Here is an 8,315-nt window from a genome sequence, read left to right as displayed (position 1 = left end):
TGTTGTACCTTATGTGCATAAACGAGGGAGTTCTGTTTCTAGGTGTCAGTCAAGCACCTTTCACATGCACTAAATTCATGTTAAAGTGCTAAAAGAATTAGATGAGAAATAAGTCATTAAATGTTCATAAGGCATGTGGTTTAAAGTACAGCACATGACCTGCTTAGTGGGTTGATTTTTATCTCACACAGGTTTAACTTTGCAAACCTGAAAACATTAGAGGAATGAAAGGCTTTAGTATACCTTCTAAGCAGACAGGAAAGATAACCCTGTGAACTCAAGTGTCTGTCTAGAATTGCCTCACTAATGATAATTAGCAACACATTTACAGCACAAGGTAGGAGAATTTGGACATTGTTTATTTGTGTTAATTGGAATTGCTGAGTGCTGGAAATGTCTGGATCACAATGGAAGCTCTCCACCCAAAGCTAAAATTAACCTATAGCCAAACAAGGCAAATTTCCCATTCACAAAGTATAACCAACCATCCAACAAAAAAGGCCTGTCTCTTTCTGGGAGCAACAGGTCAGATTAAAGTCATTGTCTTTTGAGGATTTATCTTAAAATGTAACTATATTGCTACCCTGATTTTACTAGAGTCTCACATTGTTCAATGTTTACTTTTGAAGATCTGCTCCGGAAGTCCTATGATTGTGTTCAAATCTCCTTTCTTTTTTAAAAATTTGAAAGTAACTTTCTAATCTTATTGAATGTGGAGAAAATGCTTCATGTATGCTACAATTCAAAAGTACAGAGCAAACTGAAGGAACCCCAAATGTATATTTCAATCTCATTTTGGATGGTCCTGATTCATTACTTTTGAACACTTGAGGTTGAAAATATTGTAAAGTAAAAGTCCTCAAAGCTTCTGTTGAATCAATAAACAAGAGAGACAGACCAGAAATCAAACCCAGGTCTCCCGCATACCAATCAAGGTCACTTACACACCTACCTACTGAAACATTCCATGCATTGCACCCATGCATTTAATCAGATGACATGCTGTACCGACCCATTCTTCTCATGCTCTTGCATACTATTGGCCCCTTTAAGAGAGGGTTTAATATCTTATATATAAGCAGGTATAGATATCACAAAAAAGTATAAATGGTTTCAGTGGCCTAAAAAAATCATTGGTCTAGCATTGTCCTTTTCACCAATGACTCTTATCTGAAAATCAGACAAAGTAGGTGATATAATATCTTTTCTTGGACCAATTTCTGTTGGAGGAAAGAAGAAACCTTAACACTCCAGAGTTCTTCTTCGGGGCTTCAGACTGAGATGAAGAGCATGATATAATATATTTAGCAGATAACATTACTAGCCACAAAAAAATACAAGCCTCAATCCCACAGTCAGATCCAGTACTAAGGACCTATGTATGATGCACAGAGTTCTGTGCAGGTACACGTGTCCTTAGGGAACTATCTGTCAATCTCTTGCAGGTTTCATTTTTCTTACAAGCTTGTTCAAGTCTGCTCTTCTTAAATCCCCAGTTCCTGGAATCATGTGACTGAGCTTAGCTTTCATTTCATTACCAAAGGCTCTTGTGTAAATTACATGGCCATGGGATAAGAGGTCCTTTCATGGATTGAGATCTGGTTAAAAGACAGGAAACAAAGGGTAGGAATAAATGGTAAATTTTCAGAATGGAGGGGGGTAAACTAGTGGTGTATCCCAAGGGTCAGTTCTAGGACCAATCCTGTTCATCTTATTCATAAATGATCTGGAGAAAGGGGTAAGCAGTGAGGTGGTAAAGTTTGCAGATGATACCAAACTGTTTAGGATAGCCAAGACAGAAGCAAACTGTGAGGGACTCCAAGAAGATCTCACCAAACTGAGTGATTGGGCATCAAAATGGCAAATGAAATTTAATGTGGATAAGTGTAAAGTAATGCACATCAGGAAAAATAACCCCAACTATATGTACAGTATGATGGGGGCTAATTTGGCTACGACAAATCAGGAAATAGATATTGGAGTTATCGTGGACAGTTCTCTGAAAACTTCCATGCAATGTGCAGCGGCGGTCAAAAAGGCAAATAGGATGCTAGGAATTATTAAGAAAGGGACAGAAAATAAGACCCAGAATATGTTACTGCCCCTGTATAAAACTATGGTAGGCCCACATCTTGAATACTGTGTACAGATGTGGTCTCCTCACATCAAAAAAGATATTTTGGCCTTGGAAAGGGTTCAGAAAAGGGCAACTAAAATGATTAGGGGTTTGGAATGGGTCCCATATGAGGAGAGGTTAAAGAGACTGGGACTTTTCAGTTTAGAAAAGAGGAGACTGAGGGGGGATATGATAGAGGTATATAAAATCATGAGTGGTGTGGAGAGGGCCGATAAAGAAAAGTTATTTATTAATTCCCTAAACAGAAGAACTAGAGGACACCAAATGAAATTAATGGGGAGCAGGTTTAAAACTAATAAAAGAAAGTTCTTCTTCACACAGCGTGTAGTCAACCTGTGGAACTCCTTGCCAGAGGAGGCTGTGAAGGCTAGGACTATAATAGAATTTAAAAAGAAGCTAGATAATTTCATGGAGGTTAGGTCCATAAAAGGCTATTAGCTAGGGGATAAAATGGTATCCTTGACCTTTGTTTGTCAGAGGCTGGAGAGGGATGGCAGGAGACAAATCGCTTGATCGTTGTCTTCGGTCCAACCTCTCTGGGGCACCTGGTGTTGGCCACTGTCGGCAGACAGGATACTGGGCTAGATGGACCTTTGGTCTGATCCAGTACGGCGTTCTTATGTTCTTATTTTCTAAAAAATAATTTTCCAGCCCAAATAGTGGCAACAAAAAGGTTTGCAATCCAAATCTTAAAGGATCAAAACCAAAAGCAATAAAATAAACCACAAAAAAGCAGAATTAGTCTTAAAAATCTCTTGATTCCAGTCTAGTCTCTTGATTTTGGGGCCAGTTTGTCTCCTGATTTGTAAACCCTGGAAGCTGGCAATACTGGTGCACGGGAAGTAACTGAACATGGGAAGGGAGGTATTTGGGTAGGGTTACCAGATGGTTTAAAAAAAATACCAGACACACTTGATCTCAGATTGAGGGGGACCAGCTGGGAGAGGAGCGGGGCTGGCAGGGGGAGATTGTGGGGGAGACCAGGCGGTGGGGAGTGGGGCTGGCCGGGAGGAGGTTGGGGGGAGTGGGGCTGGCTGGAGGAGATCAGGGGGTAGGGGGGAAATGGGCCAGCGGGAAGCAGGGCTGGCCGGGAGGGGGTTGGGAGGAGCAGGGCTGGCCGGGGGGGGGGGGGGCGGGAACCGGCCGCCGGGAAGCAGGGCTGGCTGGGAGGGAGTTGCGGGGAGCGGGGCTGGCCAGGGGGCAACCGGCCAGCAGGGAGCGGGGCTGGCTGGGGATAGGGAACCAGTTGGCGGAGAGTGGGGCTGGCCCAGGCGCACACAGATTCCGGGGTACTGCCCATCCCACACACAGTCCTGGCGGGGCGCATGAGCAAGTCTGACCCTGGGTTCCATCCTGCCCTGACCCCCCTCCTCTCTACTGCATAGTTGCGTACTTCCTGGCTGGTAGACGCACACATGCAGTATGAGCATGTCCACCAGCCAGGCAGTACGCAACTATGTACAGATTTGTTTCCTGGACAGAAACCTCAAATACCAGACTGTCCAGTTCAGAACCGTACACCTGGCAACTCTGTATTGGGGGAAGGAAGTGGGGAGCCATTTTCTTTTGCTTCTCCATCAGGAATAAGTGGATTAGCCGAGCAATTCCCCCTGAAATAACTACCCCACTGAGGGTTCTTGAATGAGTTGCAAGCACCTTGTTTAAATAAAAAACAGGACTATGTAGCACTTTAAAGACTAACAGGATGGTTTAATAGGTGATGAGCTTTCGTGGGCCAGACCCACTTCCTCAGATCAAATAGTGGAAGATAATTAGCGTCTTTATTCAAACTTGAGTGTAAAGTGTCGAATTTAAGCATGAATGACAGTTCAGAGGATTCTCTTTCAAGTGAAGTCTTAAAAGGTCTTTGAAGCAGAATGCAGGTAATCAAGTCGTTGAGACAATGTCCTTTCTGGTTGAAATGGCAAGAAACTATTTTTTCTTTGTGATCCTGTCTGATATCTGTTTTGTGGGCATTGATCCTTTGGCAAAGTGTCTGAGACGTTTGCCCAATGTCCATAGCAGATGGACACTTTCGGCACATGATAGCATAAATTATATTTCTGGATGCGCAGGAATATGTGTTCTTGATCTTATAACTCACTTGGTTAGGTCCAATAACGGTATTAGCAGAGTGAATATGTGGACAAAGCTGGCAACGGGGTTTCTTGCAAGGGAAGGTACCAGGGTTGGTATTAGTGTGGTATGTCCTGTGGTTGTTGGTAAGAATCATCTTGAGGTTAGGTGGTTGTCTATAGGAGACTATGGGTCTGTCTCCCAGAGTCTCTTGGAGTTTAGTATCCTGTTCCAGTATAGGCTGTAGTTTATTGATAATGTGTTGGATAGGTTTAAGTTGGGGGTTGTAGGTGATGACAAGTGGTGTTCTATTGTAGGTTTTCTTGGGTCTGTCTTGAAGTAGTTGGTTTCTGGGTATTTGTCTGGCTCTTTCAATTTGCTCTTTTATTTCTCCGGGTGGGTAGTTGAGGTTTATAAATGCTTGGTAGAGATCCTGAAGCTTCTGGTCTCTGTCAGTGGAATTAGAGCAGATGCGGTTGTATCTAAGGGCTTGGCTTCGCTAATTATCTTACCCATTACAAAGATAGCTTCCCCAATTATCACCTCTAATATCATTAGCTCACAGACATTTACCTCCCCCTCCATCCCTCTTCTGTTCTGAAATGTGATTTGTCCTTTTCATATGTGTTCATTTTTTTAATTGTACCCTTTGGTATATATGGCTGTGACTATTTTCTTCCACTATTTGATCTGAGGAAGTGGGTCTGACCCACGAAAGCTCATCACCTAATAAACCATCTTGTTAGTCTTTAAAGTGCTACATTGTCCTGTTTTTTGTTTCAGCTGCACCAGACTAACACGGCCACATCTCTATCACTTGTTTAAATAAGCAGAGAAGGGCTTTTCCCATCTTTCAATTTAAGAGCCGCCTTAAACTTCCTGCCAATTAGCTGGAGGGGGCTGAAGTTCTTTAGTGCCTGGCTGGCACCGCCATGGAGCCCTCCCGCCACGTATTAATGAGCGATTGTAATTAACCGTGTCGGAGCTCCCGCCAGTGCTGCCGGGGGCAGCGGACAGTGAGGCGGTTTTGGCGGGACACGCGCCTCTCGCTGCCCGCAGCAGGGGGCTTGCGCCCGACACGCCACCCGCGGCGCTTAGGGAGCTGCAGGCAGCGCCGGGGCACGCGCTCACTCCCCTCAGGCGCTCTGCAGCGCGGCCGTTGGGGCACGTGATGGCTCCCTGCAGCCCGCCCCCGGGGCTGGTTGGCTGGCGCTGGCCGGGCGCGCGGCGGCGGCACTTGCCCGGGCTCTGGCGCTGGGAGGTGCTGCGACGCCCCCGCTTACAAAGACGGCTGGCAGCTCCCCTCGTCCCCGGCCGGCCGCTGCCCTCTGCGCCCGCAGGCTGCATCCGGACGCCTCCGGCAGGTGAGACGCGGGCTGCAGCAGCCTGCCCGCTTGGGGCGGGAGCGGAGCTCAGGCACGGAGCGAACGCGCGAGTAGCAGATCCCCGTGTGTCCCTGCAGCGCTGGGGCACGTCTGCTGCAGGGCTCCCGCCGCTCACCCCGGCCCCGGGTAGCGGGCACGCTGCGGCGGAGTGACCTCCGCACAGCCGCATCCTGGCCTCTGGCAGCCCCGTCTGGCTCGGTGCGTTCGCCGTTGTGCGAAGCCCCGGGAGCCTTTCTCCCTTTGGAACAGCTGAACTGGACGGGGTCTTTCCCAGGGCTCCAAGTGCACTGACGACAACCAGAAAGAATGGATGTTACCGGCTGTGATCGATAATGGCGAGGGATCTAGGCAATAACTTCTTGTCTTAAGGGCCAAGAGAAAATATACAGCAGACTTCAGGAATATTTTCCATTTATTTAACCTGTCCCTACGTATCTGGTATTATAGGAGAGGGCCTGTCTCTGAAAAACCAATGTGTTTAGTTCAACATTCCCACTGCTTTCAACTCTTCCTTAAAACTTTCTGCCTTCTCCGTCCTCCAGAAGTCTATGGTTTCAGAACAGGTTTATTTGGGGGGGTTAAGCAGGAACGGTTAATGCATAAATCTAAAAATTACCTTTTGAAAGTAGCAATCACAGGCATAAACAGACCTTGTGTGAAACATGGTGGGAAAATGGTAATTTAAATATTTTTCAGTAACACCTTTAACAGTCCTCCTCCCCCTAATTTACTATTCTGAGCCTGGTTTAAGCTAAATTAACTCTATTTAAGTCCAGTATATTGAGTTTGGAGTAAAACATTGTGTTTAGTGGAAAAAGTATCACTGTATACTGGGGGAAAACTTTGTCACTATTTAAGTTGTGGACAAAACTGTATTCACATTGAAAAAGAGGCAAATTTTGGAAACTCAGCTGAAAAAAATCAATAAATATATGAATTTCATGTAAATATACATCTTGCTCAAAGAACAAAGTATGCATTTGCATTTTACTATGAGATTGACTTAATGTCAAGGTTCCTTGCCGCAGTAAATCAAGCAATGTGGTGGAATTGTAACACACATTAATTATTCTGCTATAAAATTGCACATTTGAATTTGTCATCATGCACAAAGTGCTTGTAGTAATTGCAGATAAACATTGTTTTAATGATACATTAGCAATTAATGGCACTGACAAATGATGTGATTAGAAAAAAGGAATGGTTTGTAGGGGGGCACTCCCACATTTTGTTTCTTTAGCTACTATAAATGTATTGCAAGCTCAGTCATTAAAACTTACACTTCTTCATATTTTGTTTCACCATATTAATCTAGCCATTCTAATGGACCCTAAACATACTTATTGGTCCTCGGACACTTACAGAATGCACTTTTGTAAAACTTAAAACAATTCACTAACTTACACTCACATTATCTTTGTGTCTGCTGTGTGCTACTAGAGCAGCATTCATTGCATAAGCAAAAAGAGTCTGTTTCTCCTGTTCAGAAAAAAAGTTCATGGATTAAAAATCTGCACAATATGAATGAAAAATCCCACTGTTTCCGAGGGCTGGCTCAAAACTTTAAACAATACTCAAAGGGGGGGAAAATGGGTAGTTGACAGAGCAGATGCACAAGGGATCTTTGTGCTGTCCCTAAATAGAGCCCTGCACTGATAGATGCAAATTTTTGTATCCACAAAAATGAGCCTCTACATCCACATTTACATATGCTTATACCCTTGGATATAAAGTAGATATCTGTGGCTTTGCTGTGCTCTCCAAACAGACTATTGCCTGCATGAGTTAATGGAGATCCAGGATTACACCTATGAGTATGGAGCAGAAAGCCCATTCTCTCTGAATAAGAAACCTTGTCCTGATGAGTGAAAGGATCTATTACAGAATATGAGTTTTCATCTTTTACACATACTCTTTATCACTTACAGTTGTGACAATAATCTTGCAAATGCAACCTACTGCACTTCCTGCATTTGCAAAAAGATTGCAGTTATAGTTTACAGCTGTTCAGGGAATTGCAGAGTGAAATCCACAAGATCTTCGTGAGTTTCGCTGCTGTTCTGAATCCTATTGGCTGCAGAAAAATTATCCTGAATCATGTCAATTTAATGCTGATGATTCTGAGGAAATTATGAATCTGTGTTATTGACTAGGGAGGAAATCACACTCTTAGGGACAGAGTAGTAGAGACCTTTTCTTTTCCCTCCCCTATTCTTAAGAAACTATGAGGAAGGAGAAATGTAATATATATTCTCTCCTCTTGCAGCTGTCAACAGATAGAAGAGTAAAGAGACAAAGCAAACGGGGAGGGGTGGAGCTTCAAATTTATAAAAGGCCTGATAGCCACATGTGAGTATGAAAGACTGAGCCACTGTGTAGGAACGGCACACTGGTAGAAATTTCAACACCTTCCCATTTTCAAGTAACTGGTAGCAGGGAAGTTGTGCTTCTCACCAAAGAGGCTCTTTGCAGGCAGGACCTTGTCGGTGGGAATTGGGAACCTCTATATTATAGGTAATCAAACTACTATATTTGTGTGGCTGTAGGGATTCTTTTTCCATTTTATTTGGAAAGGGATACTTTGGTTATGGACACAGATTGTTAACGTTGAAATCCTGAGTGGCAAGAGCCAAGTGGTTTTGCAGGAAGCTGTTATTCCTTTCTGGATCAGGATAATGATCTAGTCTTTGAAATGGTAGGGGAGAGATACAGCAGCT

General features: G+C 44.1%; 1 protein-coding gene across 1 annotated transcript in view; it reads left to right on the top strand.

The window, feature by feature from the left end:
- The first annotated feature begins 5,224 nt into the window (after positions 1-5,224).
- Positions 5,225-8,315, top strand: part of RHOBTB1 (Rho related BTB domain containing 1) — a 120,959-nt gene continuing 117,868 nt past the window's right edge. Inside the window, exon 1 of the mRNA XM_006113588.5 lies at positions 5,225-5,577. The gene's annotated coding sequence lies outside the window, so the exon portion shown is untranslated. The remainder of the gene's footprint in view (positions 5,578-8,315) is intronic.

This window comes from Pelodiscus sinensis, chromosome 8 (assembly GCF_052426305.1).
Source record: "Pelodiscus sinensis isolate ZL-2025 chromosome 8, ASM5242630v1, whole genome shotgun sequence".
Classification (NCBI taxonomy): Eukaryota; Metazoa; Chordata; order Testudines; family Trionychidae; genus Pelodiscus; species Pelodiscus sinensis.
Note: the sequence above shows the minus strand (reverse complement) of the source record. Positions and strands in the feature narration are given on the sequence as shown.